We start from the raw sequence: 18,858 nt of genomic DNA on the forward strand, positions 1-18,858 counted from the left end.
GTCCCTACAACTAGGTAAGCCTAACAAATGTGGAACATAACGAAACTTGCGGAATGAATAATCAAAAAATCAAAATAACTAAATGGAAACAATAGTTATAATGTCGCTTGGCACATACAACACAACATTCTCAAAACCAAGTACACTATCCCAAAACCTGAAAACTCACGGAAACACAAGCCTTTGGAATATCTAACAGTCTAACTCTAGAGTATCTAACAAGAAAGAAAATAAAGAAGGCCAATGTTTAACAGCTAGAATAGAAAGGGACTTCTCGGTCTGCAGACGCGGCAAATGTACCTCAAAGTCTATAGAGCAGTCGCCTCCTCAAGGATGGTAGGCCTGAATAGCGAAACCTGGATCTGCACATGAAAAACATGCACAGAAGGGGAATGATTACACCATAGTGGTACTCAGTAAGTGCCAAGCCTAACCTCGGTTGGGTTGTGACGAGGAATGTCAGGGCTCTACTGAGGTTAAATAAAATATAAAGATCAACAGTGTAGAACAGAATTGTATAAATAAGTACAGTAGTAAAATAACATAGGATGTACAGGACAACAACAACTATACAGAAACAAGGTAAACACAGAAAGGAAATACAGCTCAGCACCAATAATAACAAATCGGGGATCTCCTAGGATACCATCTTGTAGTCCCATATGTACATATCCAATGGATCTCCCGGGATCCCGTCCTGTAGTCTAACTCATAGTGCGCGGGGATCTACATGAATCCCATTCCGTAGTCCTAAATGTAAATACCCAATACTGGGGGAATCTACCGGGTGCATTCCCGTAGTTCCATATAACTGTGCATGGGGATCTATCGGAATCCCACATCCAAAATACCAAAATAAACAGACAAGGGGAGCTACCGGAATCCCACATCCGTAGTCCCAAAATAAATACACAGCATCAATAGAAAAATATACAGAAATAGCAAACTTCATATTAAGGCAACAGGTGATTCTAGCCAAGCATGCTGCACAGAATTCAGGTAAGGCAGGTTGAGCAAATAAAGCAATTAAGTCACTTAGACATGCTTTTCTAAGCTAACATCAGGCTTAATAGTGCAAGTAATAGAAATAGGAAAGGATACATACTAGTAATTACTTAAAGAAAATCGGATTTCAAACAATCAGCACAAGTACGCACTCGTCATCACCTCACATACAAGGCATTTCAATTACCAAATATACCAATCCTAAGGGGAAGGTTTCCCCACACAAGGTTAGACAAGCCACTTACCTCGAACCGGCTCAAAATCAACCCGAAACCACGCTCTTGCCACGAGTACTCGACTCCAAATGGCCCAAATTTATTCAATTCAATTGCATAATGTAAATACACTTCAAGCACTTCTTCTACAATTAAATTCTAAGCTAATACGCGAAATTATGTAAAATAACCCAAACGCCCCTCGGACCCACGTCTCGGAATCGGGTAAAATTTATATTTCCAGAAACTCGCACTCTCACGAGTTCAATCATATCAAAAGTACCAAAATCGGACCTCAATTTGTCCCTCAAATCATCACTCAAAGGTCTCAAATTATACAAGCCCTAACCCCCCAATTGCCACTGATTTTCCTTAATTTTTCATGCTTAAATTGATAAATATCATTCCAATAATGAGTTTAGGGACCAAAGACCTTACCCCAATAAACTCCTCTGAAAATCCCTCTTGAAAAGTGCTCCCCAAGTTTCTTCCCGTTTCGAAAAGATGAAAAAATGGCTAAATTTCGTGAAGGCAAAAATTTATATGTTTTGCCCAGCGATTTTCGCATTTGCGGCCCTGGGACTACATCTGTGGTCCCACTTCTGCGGAGACAAGGTCACATCTGCGACTTTTTATTAAAGGGTCAGCTTCTGCATCTGCGACTCCCAATCTATAGATACGGTACCGCTTCTGCGGTTCCTGAAGGAATGACCAAATTCCGTTTCTGTGGCCACTGAGCCGCTTCTGCGGCGTGCACCTGCGGAACCCAAACCGCATGTGCGGTAATGACAGAACCAGCAGCTGAAGCTGCACCTCTAACTCCAAAATCTTTCCGTCAACCATCCGAATTCATCCCTAGGCCTTCGAGACCTCAACCAAACATACCAACCAATCCTAAAACATCATTCAAACTTGTTCCAACCTTCAGAATGGTCAAAACAACATCAAAACATCTATATTTCATCGAATTCAAGCCTAAGAATTTCAAGAACTCTAAAATTATGCTCTCGATCAAAAAGTCTGTCAAACCTCGTCCGAATGACCTGAAATTTCGCGCACACGTCACATTCAACACTATGGAGCTACTCCAACTTCCAGAATTCCATTCCAACCCTCGGATCAAAATCTCACTATCGGACCGAAAACTTCAAAAATTTAACTTTCGGCATTTCAAGCATAAATTAGCTACGGACCTACAAAACACAATCTGAACACGCTCATAGCCCCAAAATCACCCAACGAAGCTAACGAAACCATCGGATTTCCATTCCGAGGCCGTCTTTACACTGTTCCAACTACGACCAACTTTCCAACACTTAAGCTCTCATTTAGGGACTAAGTGTCCCAAAACTCTCCGAAACTCAAACCCGAATATCCTGACAAATCAAAATAGCAGAAATAAACTCGGGGAAAGCAGTTAATAGGGGATCGGGGCGTAAATTCTTAAGACAACCGGTCGGGCCGTCACATGGTATCACAAGTGCATGAGCATCAACTAGGAAAATAAAATAAAATACAGCATCTGTCTGGAATACAAATTAGACAGGAAAAATATAAATAACACTGAAGGAGACTCTGCTGGTTGTGGATCATAACATAGGATGTAGCTCACCTATGTCCCCGCATTAACCACGCCTATGTGCCCACAAGGCCACTAGATGTATATGTACCTACACAAAAATGTGCAACAAGTGTAGTATGAGTACGTAAGTCAACGTGTATCCAGTAATTATTCCATGTAACCTCAAAGAAGTAGTGACGAGGGGGTCGACTCTGACACTTACTATGGGCTAACATAAAAAATACTGATATTATAATTAAGCATGGATTACATAATATAACTGAAAACTCAATAATCAGAAATAATGATCAATCCTGTTACTAATGGAAATTTCCAACTTTATTTTCATCATTTAATAATTTATATCTCAATCCAATGGAACAATATCAATTATTATTAGTTCCAAAGAATTTTGATTCATGTCGAGGTCGTACGGCCCGATCCAACATATAAATATAAATTGTGCACTGCCCAGTGTTGAACGGCACGAACCATAGATGCGTCTATTAAACTGCCGAGGCGAACGGTCCACTCTCATGAGAGTAGTGAAAATTTACCACGCTCGCGGAATATATTTGCGATGCGGTTGAACAAAGATTTCTCAAATTATTATAATATTTCTAAATTCTTTTTTAAAAATACGAAGTTCAAATGGAAACCTTCAAATCTCGAAATCTTCAATTTCAACTCTTTTCAAAACAATTAATAAGCATACTTAATCTCACTTCTTTTCAAGGTAAATAATAAACATAATCAATAACGGTATCAACAAGGCATGGTGTAAACCTAAAGCTACCCGGACATAAGTATGAATAGTAGCTACGTACGGACTCTCGTCACCTCGTGCATCGTACCCCCACAAAGATAAGCACATATTTATTTAGTTCACCTATGGGGTTAATTCCCTCTTGCAAGATTAGAAAAGAGATTTACCTCATCTTAAAGCCCACTTTCCGGTAACAATTTTGCTCTAAAGCCCCAACTTGGTATCGTTCAATCCGAAACTAGTCAAACAACGTGCAAATTAATCAAAAATATTATCCAATGCTTAAAATTTAGCAATTTATAAAAATTTCCATCTCCGTTCAAAAAGTTGGCAGTGGGTCCCACGTCTCAAAACCCAACAAAACTCACAAAATTCGATAACCCATTCTGATACGAGTTCAACCATACCAATTTTATCAAATTTCGATAATAACTTGACCTCCAAATCTTAAATTTTCGTTCTTGAAAAGTTTTGCAAAAAATCTTGATTCCTTCCATTTAAATCCGAAATAAATGATGAATATAACTATAGAATCATGAAGTATAATTACTTTCGAATGTAGAACACTTATCCCAATCCATATGGCAAAAATCGCTTCAATCCGAGCTCAAAAGCCCCAAAAATGTTAAAAATAGCCGAAACCTCTAAATATAGCTTCTGCCCAGGTATTTACTCTTTGCGATCACGAAAAATTCTACGCGATCACGAAGCACAACTTTTCTCAGCCCAAAATTTGCCATTCGCGATCGCGAAGAACAAGTGCCCAGCTCTTCCTGACAGCCTCTAGTATAATGGTCATAACTTTTTGTACAAAATCCCAAATTGTAAATGGTTTAACTTTTTAAAAACTAGACACCAAGGGCTAAAACTTTCATACTTTGTTCAACACCGATTCCTTATATATTATGAGATATAAGCTGCTAAATTCAGCCCTGTGCAACACAAATTTCTTTTTCGCAATTTCCAAATACTTCCCGGATAGGCCGTAATGTACCATTCATAACTTTTTGTACACAACTATAAATGCCAAATGGTTTAGTTTTCTGAAAACTAGACACAAAGGACTACAATTTTATTTTTGGACCATCTCCAAATTCCTTATAGATTGCGAGATATAAGCTTTTAAAATTGGGTCAGTGCAGTAGAAAGTTTCCTCTACGCGATCACGATAGGTCTTCTGCGATCATGGATCACTGGCCAATTTCTCCCATTTTACTTATCGCGATCACTTCCAATTCCCTATGATCGCATAGAACACTGCTGTAGCCAAAAACCGGCAGCTAAATATGGCCTAGAAATGGTCCAAAACCACCCCGAAACTCAACCGAGCCCCTCAGGATCCTGTCCAAACATACCAACAAGTTTCAAAACAAAACACGGACTTAGTCGAGGCCTCAAATCACATCAAACAACACTATAACACGAATCACACTCCTAATTCAAGCCTAATGAAACTAAGAAATTTTAACATGTACATTCGATGCCGAAACCTATCAAATCAATTCCGATTGACCTTAAATTTTACACACAAGTCATAATTGACATTGCGGACCTACTCCCACTTCCCGAATCACAATCCGACCCCGATATCAAAAATTAAACTCCCAGTCAAACTTTTCAAAAACCTTTAAATTTTTAACTTTCGCCAAATAACCCTGAAATATCCTACGGACCTCCAAATCTACTTCCGGATGCGCTCCCAATACCAGAATTACCATACGGAGCTATTCCCAGACTCGAAATCCCAAACGGACATCGATAATATTGAAATGCACTTCAATCCAAATTTATGAAATTCTTTCAAAATGCCAACCTTTCACAATAGACGCCGAAACGCTCCCGGATCATCTAAAACCCGATCCTGACATACGCCCAAGTCCAAAATCATCATACGAACCTGTTAGAACCTTCCAATCCCGATTTTGAGGTCGTTTACTCAAAAATCAAACCTATGTCAATTCTTCCAACTTAAAGCTTCCAAAATGAGAGTTTTCATTCCAAACCAACTCCGAACTTCCCGAAATTCAATTCCGATAACGCGCACAAGTCATAATACTAAAGTGAAGTGACACATGACCTCAAACAGCCGAACGACACGCTAAAGCTCAAAACGACCGGTCAGGTCGTTGCATGTGTTGTAATTCTGTGTTGTATTTTGGACTGCTGGTTTTGCTAACAAAGGGTATTTCTGATTCTTGCTAAAATATTTCTTCTTCCTCCTCTTTCTTTCTTCCAATAATTTTGTTGGAATAATGGGTTATTCTCTTAAATTTTTCTCCAGCATTTATCTATTTCGATTTTTGCAGGATTGCTCTTCGTCTTCCTCTTTTTTGTGGCTTTGTTCATGCTTTATATTTTTTAATTTTCATCTTCTAATTTTATGATTTGGCCTTCCCTGATTTTGACTGAGTTGTACTATGTCTTGCATGTGTTTGTTATATCTTGGGATGAATAGTGAAAGTTAATTTATAGTGGTTACCTATAAATTTGGTCTTCATATCTACTATTTTGAATAAAATTTAGGACCCCTCCATTTTTGGAAAGTTTTTTGTTGATTGCTTACATGCATGTCAATTTGCAGTTTGCACTTTACTGAGTGGATGTGTGGAAGCCAGAAAATTATTTATTAACATTCCTCTCACAAGCGTTAAGGAAGAATATATAATTTAAAGTATCATTTGTATTAGGATTCTATCCATTATTTTTAGCTTTTATTTTTGCTGGAGCCTGGCCAAGTTGTTTGGAGCTAATTATTAGAATATTTATAAAGAAAAAAAAATTAATGCTTCATAACCTCTATTTAGCATTTAGTGCAATTATGTTTCTGTTTCTTTTATGTTCTGGGATAGAAAGAATTAGAATGCATTTCTTTGTTGGTTTTTGGCTCTTTTTGTTTAAATGGTTTGTGGGCTTTTGGCCATGAAGCAGAAACTTGGTGTTCTTGCATTTGTCTTCAATGTGAAGCCCTTTTCCTTTTCTAATTGGTTTTACAAGCTGCTCAAAATTCTTGTGTTCTTTCTTCTTTATCTTAGCCCTTTTGCTTTGAGTTTGCATTTCTCTTCCTTTGCGCATGTCTCTTAGCCTCTTGTTTTGTTTTTCTGTTGAATTTAGCAACTCGTGAGTCTTTTCCTTTCATTCTCTTACTTTACTGTATTTTTTTTTCTACTTCTTCCGTTTCTTGTGGTAAAGTACTTTTCCCTTTTATTACAAAATCTATTGCTTGCTTAAATTGTTACTTTTGAAGAAGTCTAATGAACCAGCACTCGCTGAAAAATATTTGTAGCTGCTTCAGCTAAAGTAAAATGCCTTTACAAATATATTATCCCTGCAAATTATCGCATATGTTTCCCCATTTCAGCTAGAATATAATGATTATTCAATTCTAATTTTCCAGGCTCTTGGGAGTAAACTTTTCTCTAGGGGAAAGTGAAAACAGTACTGCTACACCAGGTAATTTTCACAACTTTTGATCTATAATGTTATCTGTTTAGCTACAATGTAACTTGCTTCTACCTTATGTTTTATGTTATAATATCTAGATATGTATACCTATAAGAGTAGATTAAATGTTACCTTTATAAAATTTGGACTTTAACAAAAAGCCTATATAAAATGCATGCAAGTCAGATGTCTTCTAAGAAACGAAAGATGGAAGGAGACCAAACTGATCACACGATAGGCCATCCATATCTTCGTGCCGAAAATAGTGAAAGAAACCTTAGGCGACATATCGCATACAGAGAAATGCCACCTGATAAAAAGGCAACTCTTCTAGAGCAACGTCGAACTGAATATGCTGCGAGAAAGCGCTGTCTCTTTGAAATTTCTGCGGCCAATCCTTCTGATCAAAGTCATTCTTCTTCCGAATCTCAAAGGATGATTCCAGGACAAGCTGCTACCTTCATCCGAGACATACCTTCTTCTTCCCGAAATGGTTGGTTGAATTGAACTCTAATATTCCATTAACTTCTGGCGTTTTAGGCTAGATAGTTAACATACCAAAGACATAATTTTTTTTATTTTTAATGTTGGCAGTCATTTAATATACTGAAGCGTTCACTACGTCGCTTCTCGCTTCAGTCGCATTTCTCGCCTTTTGACAGAAGCGCATGCTTCAACTAACCTGCTACACTTCTCGCTTCGCTTCGCGCTTTTCACAACACTGGTAGCTTATTTCTATTTTGTGGATAAACGCATAGGTGTTGACATGACATCAGAATATACAAACTATATTTTCTTCTTCTTCTTCTTTTTATTTTCATTTCAGTCCTTAAAATTGCAGTGAAATGCTGCCCAATTTTTTTCTTACTTACTGCCATTTTTTTCGTTTTAGTCCTTCATTTCTCCTTAGTTCTTACTGCCATTGTCTTCCTTACTGCCATTTTTTAGCTTTAAATAAAATGGAGCTTCTCGCATTTCCTCGCTTAACGCTCTTCACAACAATAACCTACCTACGAAAACATAGAAATTTAGCAACATGTGTACGTGTGGTAGTTCTCTAAAAATCCTAATTGGCTCCATCACATGTAAATTTATAACATCTTTTCCTATTTATCAACAGTTTTTTTGCAGGAAAATATAAAATTTGTACTGCAGCTTGCTTTTCACTTTTTGTCCTACACAAATATTCTAGTAACCACTATGTTCCACTAACCATAGGCATGAAATAAAGGTAATCAAAATTAGCTCTTGACCTTATTCTTCACTTGCATCTCTTTCAAGAATAATAACTGTTGTGCTGCAAGTTTGAGCAATACTTCTCTGGATAATGTCTTCTTCGACTAGCTGAGTTGCAAGTCCTATATGTCGCTCTAACTACTGATCAACCTGCTGTCTTTGAAACACCTTAATAAGTAAACTTTAATATGCAATTTGTTTATGTATCTGTAAAAGCAAAACACTATATGGTTCTCCTATTGATTATTATAATTATAAATCTGATGTTTCCACCAGCTTTATTTAGCTGTATAATTGGGAAGGGAAATGCAAGTGTGGCAGTGTAAATTGTTACAGAAATAAAATACCAATAACTAATGAAATAAGTATGAAGTTGATATTAATGTAGGTCTGTTGTGATTAAGTTCCAACATATAACATCAATCTGGAAAAAAAAGAGTTGTTTCAACTTTTTCCTAACAAATTAGCTCACTTTAAGATATGCAGATTATAGACTAAGATGGTAAAAACACAGAAAAGTTAGCTTCTGTTATAGATAAGCATGTGACACCGCTTCTATATGTCACCCGTTAGTAGTGTGGAGTCCATACCTACTACATTGAATAAAAGAAAAAGAAAGAGGAGTGATTGACTCACCTACTACATTGAATAAAAGGAATAGGAATGATGGATAGAAGAAAAAAACTTCAGATTTTTCAAGATTGGGCTGCTAGAATTTGCACATTGATTAACCAATCAAATTGGTTTGGTTGGTGAAAATGTGCCTATAAATAGCAGGCTTTCTCCTTTAAACACACCAAAATAAGAGAGAAACAATAGAAGTTAGAGAGAGTAATCTACAGATTGTTGTCTGTGAGATAACTAGTGAGTGGTAGTAATATTGTAGTGAGGTGTTTTATATAAAGAGTGTTATTTCTTTCAAAGTTGTAGTAGTCTCTTGACACTACTGAGTTGTAATATTATAGTGGTAATATTGCTACACTCGGATATTGTATTTTATCCCGCTAAAATATTTGGTGTCATTGTTACTCTCTTATGTTATTATTATTTGCTGTGGATATTATTCCTGGGCGGGATTATTTATTTTATCCCAACAACGTGGTATCATAGCCATGACAAATAATGGTCCGCTATCTTTTCAGTACCCCCGTCTGACAAAAGATAATTATGAGAAATGGTGTCTACGTATGAAAGTCATCCTTGGCTCTCAGGATGTATGGGAAATCGTAGACAGAGGGTATGCAAAGCCCGATAATGAGGAAGCTCTGCCCTAAAATAAAAAAGAGGTCTTGGCAAAGACAAGGAAGAAGGATCAACAAGCTCTCACGCTCATCCACCAATGTTTGGATGATGCCATGTTTGAGAAGGTGGCAGATGCTACCACCTCAAATGAAGCTTGGGAGATTTTACAAAATTCTCTTCAAGGAGTTGACAAGGTGAAAAAGGTAAAACTTCAAACTTTAAGGGCTGATTTTGAAGTTTTAAAAATGAAAGAATCCGAATGCATCTCGGATTATTTTTCAAAAGTGAAGGCTGTTTAAATCAACTAATAAGATACGGGTCCGTGTGGTAGAAAAGATCCTTCGCACTTTAACACCTAGATTTGATTTTGTGGTGTGTGCTATTGAGGAGTCTAAAGATTTAGACTCTATGATGGTGGAGCAATTGGAAAGTTCTTTACAGGCCCACGAAGAAAAGATCAAAAGGAGACAAGAAGTGCCATTGGAGCAACTTTTTAAAACGCAGGCATCCTTCAAGGATTATGGAGGTGAAACAAGCTATCAAGGAAACGGACGAGGACGAGGACGAGGTCGAGGAGGTCATGAAAGAGGAAGAAGTAATGGTAACAACTTCAACAATGAAGTTAAAATCCACCAAACATTCAGAGGTCGTGGTCGTGGACAAAGAGGAGGAAAAGGACGTGGATACTACCAAGAAAATAATGGACAAAGGTATGACAAATCAAAATTTGAATGTTATAATTGTCATAAATTTGGCCATTACTCTTGGGAATGTTGTAGCAATGTTGAAGAAAAGGCTAACTTTGTTGACGACAAAAAAGAAGAAAATGAGTCAACGTTGTTGATGGCACTCAAGGAAGAAGACAGAGATGATTGCAACTCGTGGTATTTGGACAATGGAGCAAGAAATCATATGTGTGGATGCAAAGAGAAGTTTGTGGAGATCAATAAAACAGTGAGAGGTAATGTGTCCTTTGGAGATACCTCAAAGATTCAAATCGAAGGGATAGGTATGATTCTGATCTCCTGTAAAGATGGTAGTCACAAGTTAATTCAAGATGTTTATTATGTGCCAAAATTAAAAAGTAATATTTTAAGTTTGGGCCAACTTCTTGAAAAGGAATATGACATCCACATGAAAAATATGCATCTTTGGCTTAGAGATTCAAGTGGAATTCTAATTGCTAAAGTGCATATGGCAAAGAATAGATTGTTTTCTCTGAATCTTAAAATAATTGATGCAAAGTGTTTGAAGGCTAATGTGCAAGATGAATCATGGTGTTGGCACATGCGATTTGGGAACTTAAATTTTGAAGCGCTCAAATCAATGGGAGAAAAGAACATGGTGCATGGGATACTATCAATTAACCATCCCAATCAATTATGTGAAGCTTGTCTTCTTGGAAAACATGCAAGGAGGAGTTTTCCAAAGGAGGCCATGTCAAGATCAACCAAGCCGCTCCAGCTTGTCCACACTGATGTTTGTGGACCAATCAATCCACCTTCTTTTAGTAAAAGAAAATACTTTCTGCTTTTCATTGATGACTTCAGTAGAAAGACTTGGGTTTATTTCTTGAACCAAAAATCTGAAGCTTTTGCTGTTTTTAAAAATTTCAAAGTACTTGTGGAGAAAGAAAGTGGCTATGAAATTAAAGCTCTAAGGTCCGATAGAGGAGGCGAATTCACCTCAAACGAATTTAATGACTTCTGTCAACTTCATGGAATTCGTCGCCCTCTAACGGTACCTTATTCACCTCAACAAAATGGTGTTGTAGAGAGAAAGAATCGAACGATTCTTAATATGGCTAGATGTATGTTGAAAGCTAAAAGTATGCCTAAGGAATTTTGGGCCGAAGCTGTTTCTTGTGTAGTTTATTTGAATAACATGTCTCCAACAAGAAATGTTAGTGATCAAACCCCTCAAGAAGCATGGAGTGGAAGAAAGCCAAGTGTCAAGCACTTAAGAATCTTTGGGAGCATAGCTTATGCTCATGCGCCACATCAAGGGAGAGCAAAGCTTGACGATCGAAGTGTCAAGCATGTGTTTGTTGGCTATGATACGAGTTCAAAAGGCTACAAGCTATACAACCCAAGCAGCGGCAAGGTAGTGGTAAGTCGTGATGTTGAATTTGATGAAGAACTGGCATGGAATTGGGAAGCTGAGGAAGAAACTTCATATGATTTTCTTCCATACTTTGGTGATGAAGAAGAACCGGAGACTGTGAAACCTGTGCAGGACACAACTCCACCTTCTTCTCCAACAAATGTTGCATCTCCCTCTTCTCAAGAAAGTTCAAATGAACAGCCGCAAAGGACAAGGAGCATTCAAGAGATCTATGATGACACTGAAGAAGTTACTAATTTTGATTTTTTATATTGTCTCTTTGCTGACAGTGAACCAATGAACTTTGATGAAGTTGTTACAAACAAAAGGTGGAGACAAGCCATGGAGGAGGAGATCAAGTCAATAGAGAAGAACAACACTTGGGAGTTAACAACTCTTCCCAAGGGTCATCGAGCAATTGGAGTGAAATGGGTATACAAAATAAAGAAGAATGCTGATGGAGATGTGGAGAAATACAAGGCATGACTTGTGGCTAAAGGATACAAGCAAAGGCAAGGCATTGACTATGAAGAAGTCTATGCACCTATTGCCCGCATAGAGACGATTCGTTTGTTGATCTCTTTGGTGGCACAAATGAAGTGGAAGATTCATCAACTAGATGTCAAGTCAGCCTTCTTGAATGGCTATCTTGAAGAAGAAGTCTATGTTGAACAACCATTGGGATTCGTGGTCAAAAACCATGAAGATAAAGTGTTGCGGTTGAAGAAAGCTTTATATGGATTAAAGCAAGCCCCACAAGCATGGAATAGTTGCATCGACAAGTGTTTTCAAGACAATGGGTTTACTCGTTGTCTCCATGAATATGCTCTTTACCTTAAAGTTCATACTAATGGAGATATCTTACTTGTTTGTCTTTATATTGATGATCTTATTTTCACGGGTAATAACCCAAGTTTGTTTGAAGCTTTCAAGAAAGATATGTCTCGTGAGTTCGAGATGACAGATGTAGGGCTCATGTCATACTACTTGGGCCTAGAAGTGAAGCAGATGGAGGATGGAATTTTTATCTCTCAAGAAAGCTATACAAAGGAGATATTGAAGAAGTTCAACATGCTCGATTGCAACCCCGTGAACACACCGATGGAAAGTGGGACAAAATTGTCCAAGTTTGATTAAGGAGAAAAAGTGGATCCCACATTCTTCAAAAGTCTTGTGGGAAGTTTGAGGTACTTGACTCGTACCAGGCCAGATATACTCTTTGCAGTTGGAGTAGTTAGCCGGTTCATGAAGGCTCCTACCTCTACTCACTTGAAGGTCACTAGAAGAATTCTTCGCTACCTAAAAGGTACGATTGACTTTGGGCTATTTTATTCTTCTTCTAGTGATTTCAGTCTTATGGGATTTTGTGATAGTGATTATGCGGGAGATATTGATGATAGAAAAAGTACAACTGGTTTTGTATTTTTCTTGGGTGATTCTGTTATTTCTTGGAGTTCAAAGAAACAGTCCATTGTTACTCTCTCGACTTGTGAAGCAGAATATATAGCAGCAACATCATGTACCTGTCATGCTATTTGGCTAAGAAGATTATTGAAAAAGCTCAATTTGCCACAAATGGAAGCTACAGAGATTTGTATTGATAACAAATCAGCGCAGGCACTCGCGAAGAATCCAGTGTATCATGATCGAAGCAAGCATATAGATACAAGGTATCATTTCATCAGAGAGTGCATTGCCAAAAAGGAAGTCAAGCTCAAATATGTGAAGTCTCATGATCAAGTTGCAGATATCTTCACAAAGGCTCTCAAGTATGAAGATTTTCAAAGATTGAGATCAAGACTTGAAATGAAGAAGAAAAATCAAAATTAAGGGAGAGATTTGTGGAGTCCATACCTACTACATTGAATAAAAGAAAAAGAAAGAGGGGTGATTGACTCACCTACTACATTGAATAAAAGGAATAGGAGTGATGGATGGAAGAAAAAAACTTCAAATTTTTCAAGATTGGGCTGCTAGAATTTGCACATTGATTAACCAATCAAATTGGTTTGGTTGGTGAAAATGTGTCTATAAATAGCAGGCTTCATTTCTCCTTTAAACACACCAAAATAAGAGAGAAACAATAGAAGTTAGAGAGAGTAATCCACAGATTGTTGTCTGTGAGATAACTAGTGAGTGGTAGTAATATTGTAGTGAGGTGTTTTATATAAAGAGTGTTATTTCTTTCAAAGTTGTAGTAGTCTCTTGACACTACTGAGTTGTAATATTATAGTGGTAATATTGCTACACTCGGATATTGTATTTTATCCCGCTAAAATATTTGGTGTCATTGTTACTCTCTTGTGTTATTATTATTTGTTGTGGATATTATTCATGTGCGGGATTATTTATTTGATCCCAACAAGTAGTTTGTTTGCATCAGTGTATGGATTTTGATGTCTCATAGGCAATAGAGAGGAGGAAGAAGTGGTAGTGAAGCAGAAGAACAACGGTGTGCTTAAGATTAAGCTTAAGGTGATTTGTTGTATCTCTTCTGTGTCTAATTCTGTTTTTGGCTGTGGCTATGATTGTTCTGATGAAACTTTTTCAATTTCTGGTGATTCTTGATTTTTCTTTGTCACAATTTTCTCAACAGGTTCATAAAAACTTTTACATTTGGTTTTCATCATATGGGGTTTAAGCTTGTTGACATATGATAATCTGACTGATTTCAAGAAAAATTCTTCTACTCCTTCTAACCATATGATCATGAATCAGTCAGAATACATTATTAACCTTTATTGTTTATCCAATAATCTTCAAGAAACTAAAATTATGGTAACATTGTGCATGTTAGTATTTACCTATTGATTCTTGAAGGAACATTCTCAGATGACATAATGACTACTGGAATGTTTCTAAATAATGAAGATTCCTAACACAAAAAAGAGTACAATAAGGACACATTGGTTAATGTAATTCGGGTGACGCCTAGCAAAACTGTCTTGTTATTTATTGTTTAATAAATTTGTTACTTTATCCTTTGAATCCTCGATCAGTAAGTTGGAAATTTTGCTTTGCTCAAATGTTTGTGCTTTTGTCTTTCTTAGAAATTTTAGTATATTCGGTATAGAGGTCTAGGCTTCATGCTGTATTTTATCAGAGAAGATAGTTCTTCCTATTGATATCCAATTTCTGTTCTTGAAGCGGATCATTCTGCAGCAGATAGGGATCCTAAATCTGTAGAATCTGTAAAGGATAAGAATGGACTTGGTGAGATTTTGCTTCGAAACCCACCTGCCGCGATCTGTTCAAGTTAGTTTCCTTTTGAGATTAAGCTTTCTATTTGACTGAAAGCTATGTTCATAATCTGAAGTATTTGAGAAACTGAGGTTAGCCTACATGGAAGAATGACCATGGTGAAGAATTACTTTTTATAAGCAGCAAGGTACATTTTTTAAGCCAATTGTGCTGAAGCAATTCTTCTGGTTTTAGAACACATGTACCCACTGATATTGTTGCAATGAGAACTGCTTTAGGTTTATGTTGAACCAGGCTTTTTTGAAATTTCTTGGCTAATGAGATGCGATTCTGTTTCCTGCATTGACACAAGCTTTTCTTGATGTTAATATTTTGTCTTTGCTATTGCTTTTATTGTAGATCATCATGGATTTATACTATATTTTATTTCTAATGCGTGCTTTTCCTTGTTTTTCAGTAAATACCAAGATGAAGTACGTGTTGTCATTTGCAACTCAAGATTTTATCCAATCTTTTGATTACTGGAACCACCAACATCAACTTGAACAATCTCACTGTTTTGGTCTTCCAAGCAAGCTAAAGAATATACCTCTACAACTTTGTTCCGCAAATACATCTACACGTATGATCTACTTTATGTTAATATTAAGCACATTATGCCAATATTTAGCTTTGTTATACTAATTCCTTTTATTTTTTCATAGTCTAACTAAGCAATAAAGCTATCAAGAATTTCGCCCACATCTGTCATAAGACCGTGATTCATAGTTAAAATAGGTGAAAATTAAGACTAACCCAGGAAGCGGGCAAAACTAAATGCGCAAATAGAGAGCGTAAAAATATATGACCAAGTAGCTTAAAAATGAAGTGACACCATGAGATATCGCTTGTTCGAGTCCTAGTGAATATAGAACCATATTTTGATACCTATACTAGAAAACCTCGGCTGCTGGAGCTTTAGACTCAAATAGCTACAAGTCCTAAGGAGACATGTGGTGAAGGGGTACCCTCAAATGGAGAAATTGCAGTTTTATACCTTATAGAAAAGGGAATTTGCAACCCGAATCCTTTTTATATTGAACTTCATAATTAATTAAGCCTATCATTATATATTGAGTCCCTTATCTTGTTAACATAAGGTTGCGATGGCCATATTCTCACAATGTTTATCTAGATTGTAAATAGATCCTCCATTCGTCAATAGCAACTAATTAGCAAAGTCATGTAAATTGACCACAAATACTTTTTTCTTGAAATCTGGAAGAGCTAGTACGTACTGTACATAAACTAAGATAAACCTTTCAAAAGATGATTTACTAGTGAAGCTCATCCAATAAATCATTTAATATGGGAATAGAATTCTTATCTTTCACTATAATCTTATTCAACATTATTCTATTGTCAACAGAAAACTTTCATGAGCCATCTTTACTTTTTTTATGAATAACTAATAGCAATGCTGAGAGAGGAAATGGTGAGTGACTATAATGTATTATCGCAATACAAAGCATCACTTTGATCCATTTTTTCATTTCTTATTGAATGTTTAATTTGATTATCAAAAATCAGTACAATGTATAACTCTAAATTTATTCTTAAGTTTAAAACAAAATAAAAGTTTCTTAATATTATGAAGGCTAATTTTGTCATTTTAGTAGTATTTTTAATCCATGTACTACTGATATTTGAATTTTTATTTCATATTTTATTTACATAAGATAATATGATAATTCTCGCGTAACTTATGCATAGTTGCATATATTATTAATGAGCCAAACAAAGTAATAACCAAATTATTGAAATTATTGCTAGATTTTAGATTGAGCATTAATCTTTGGTTCTTGCAAGCTGCTCTGAAAAGCAGTAACAAAAAGGTAAAAAAAAAATTCTTATTTTCTCCTGCGTTATCTTTGTTTGTTCTTTTCTTTTTTTCCCTTTTTTTTTGTAGGTCAAGAAAAGAAAGATATGTTCTTGTTCAACAAGATGATCCACGCATGAAGAAGGCGGTCCTAGGGATGGGTGCTCATCCCTGTCCAAATATCGAAGAGATTACTCTCAGTGGCCGACTATTGGAGAGATTACTCTCAAAATGACTCGACTATCAGAGAGATTACTCTCAATGTGGCCCGACTATCGGAGAGATTACTCTCAAAACGACCCAACTATTGAAGAGATTACTCTCAAAATGACCCGACTATCGGAGAGATTACTCTCAAGGCAGCCCGACTATCGGATAGATTACTCTCAGTGTGGCCCGACTATCAGTGAGATTACTCTCAAGGTGGCCCGACTATCGGAGAGATTACTCTCAATGTGGCCCGACATTTATCTTAGTCATATAATTTTCAGCTTTACGCGCTTGTAACGAAAGATTCATATCGTGGGAGAGTCCAAATAATGAACCGTTTGATTTTTCAAAAATTAAACTTCAATATCTAGAATGTATCCAAAACTTAGAATCAAACACCTTCATAATCAACCCAGATAATATTTTGAAACCAACTATAGATTCTACCACGTAGGAAATTTTAGATCTGCGCAGTCTCACCAAAAAAATCATATCTTGGTGTAGAAACGTCAAAATTACGAACCATTTTATTTTTTGAAAATTAGACTTCAAGATCTAGAACATATCTAAAATTCTCAATCAAATAACTCCAGAATCGTCCCAGATAATATTTTGAAATCAACTTTATATTGTACCACGCTATTAATTTCAAATTTGCACAGTCTCACCAAAAAAAAATCATATCTTGGCGTAGGAACGTCGAAATTACGAACCGTTTGATTTTTTGAAAACTAGACTTTAAGATCTAGAACATGTCCAAAATTCTCAATCAAAAAACTTCAAAATCGTCCCAGATACTATTTTGAAATCAATTTTATATTGCACCATGCTATCAATTCCAGATTTGCGCAATCTCACCAAAATATTCATATCATGGTGTAGAAACGTCGAAATTATGAACCGTTTGATTTTTCGAAAACCAAACTTCGAAATTTAAATCATTCAAAATGCAAAATTTAATACCTTAAGGATAGTTTCAGATAAGATTCCAAAATCACATAAAATTCTAACACGCTGACTATTTCAGATTGCGCGACTTCACCAAAACTTTGTATCTTGGTATGGAAGCCTCGATATCGGAAGATGTCTTACTTGCCATCAATCGAAATTTAAGAGCTATATCCTCATAAATATCTTGGGTTCAAGTCACACTGAATTTGAAACGTTGTACCAAGCATTCTTTTCCTTATACTTGTGTTTCATTTTGACGTCTCTCTTCTCTTCCCTTTTTTTAAGGCAGACTTGGAGACCAACAAACTTGAAGGTTTGGCGAACCTAAAGATATAGAGAATCCCTGGACTTTAATACAAATACTTGACATCATCCTAAATTAGGCCCATTGAAGATATCAATTTACCATGGAGGGTTTCCCCCTTTAAATCAAATGAGATCAAAGTTCAACAGGAGGATGGCATTTCATCTTGATCTTACATTCCTTCATACTTCATTTGAACAACATTTGGGGAAATATGTATCTTTTGAACTTATGCGACTGAACTTAGAATGAAACTCTAAGCTGCCTACGTACCTCGGTGAAGAAGATCAAGTCATACCGTAGTTCAGACTGGGTGATTTTTTTTAATGTCCTAATTTTTTCCTAGGCCACCTCTTTCGAAGTTTTCAACCTAGCGGACTCCTTTTTTTGCGGGGTCGTATACAGTTTAAACACATGCGGGCCAGGAGTGTAGCAACATGCAGTTTAGGCTCATGCGTTAAGGAGCGTTGCAACTTCAAAGATAATACTTCTTTAAAAACTAGCCATTGATAGGGCTGATTCTCGTGCCATCTGCATCAACCAGCTTGTAAGCCCTACTTGAGCAAGCTTCTTGTACGACATATGGCCCATCCCATTTTGAAGTGAACTTCCCTATAGGTTTATAGGAAGTAATTATGGGTCTTCGTACGACAAGGACTTGATCTCCTACTTGAAAGGATCTCGGGCGAACTCTTTTATTGAAGGCACGAGACAATCGAGCTTGATAACATTCAAGACTTTGTTGAGCTTCCAACCTCTTCTCAT

This window comes from Nicotiana tabacum, chromosome 8, assembly GCF_000715075.1.
Source record: "Nicotiana tabacum cultivar K326 chromosome 8, ASM71507v2, whole genome shotgun sequence".
In the NCBI taxonomy this organism is placed as follows: Eukaryota; Viridiplantae; Streptophyta; class Magnoliopsida; order Solanales; family Solanaceae; genus Nicotiana; species Nicotiana tabacum.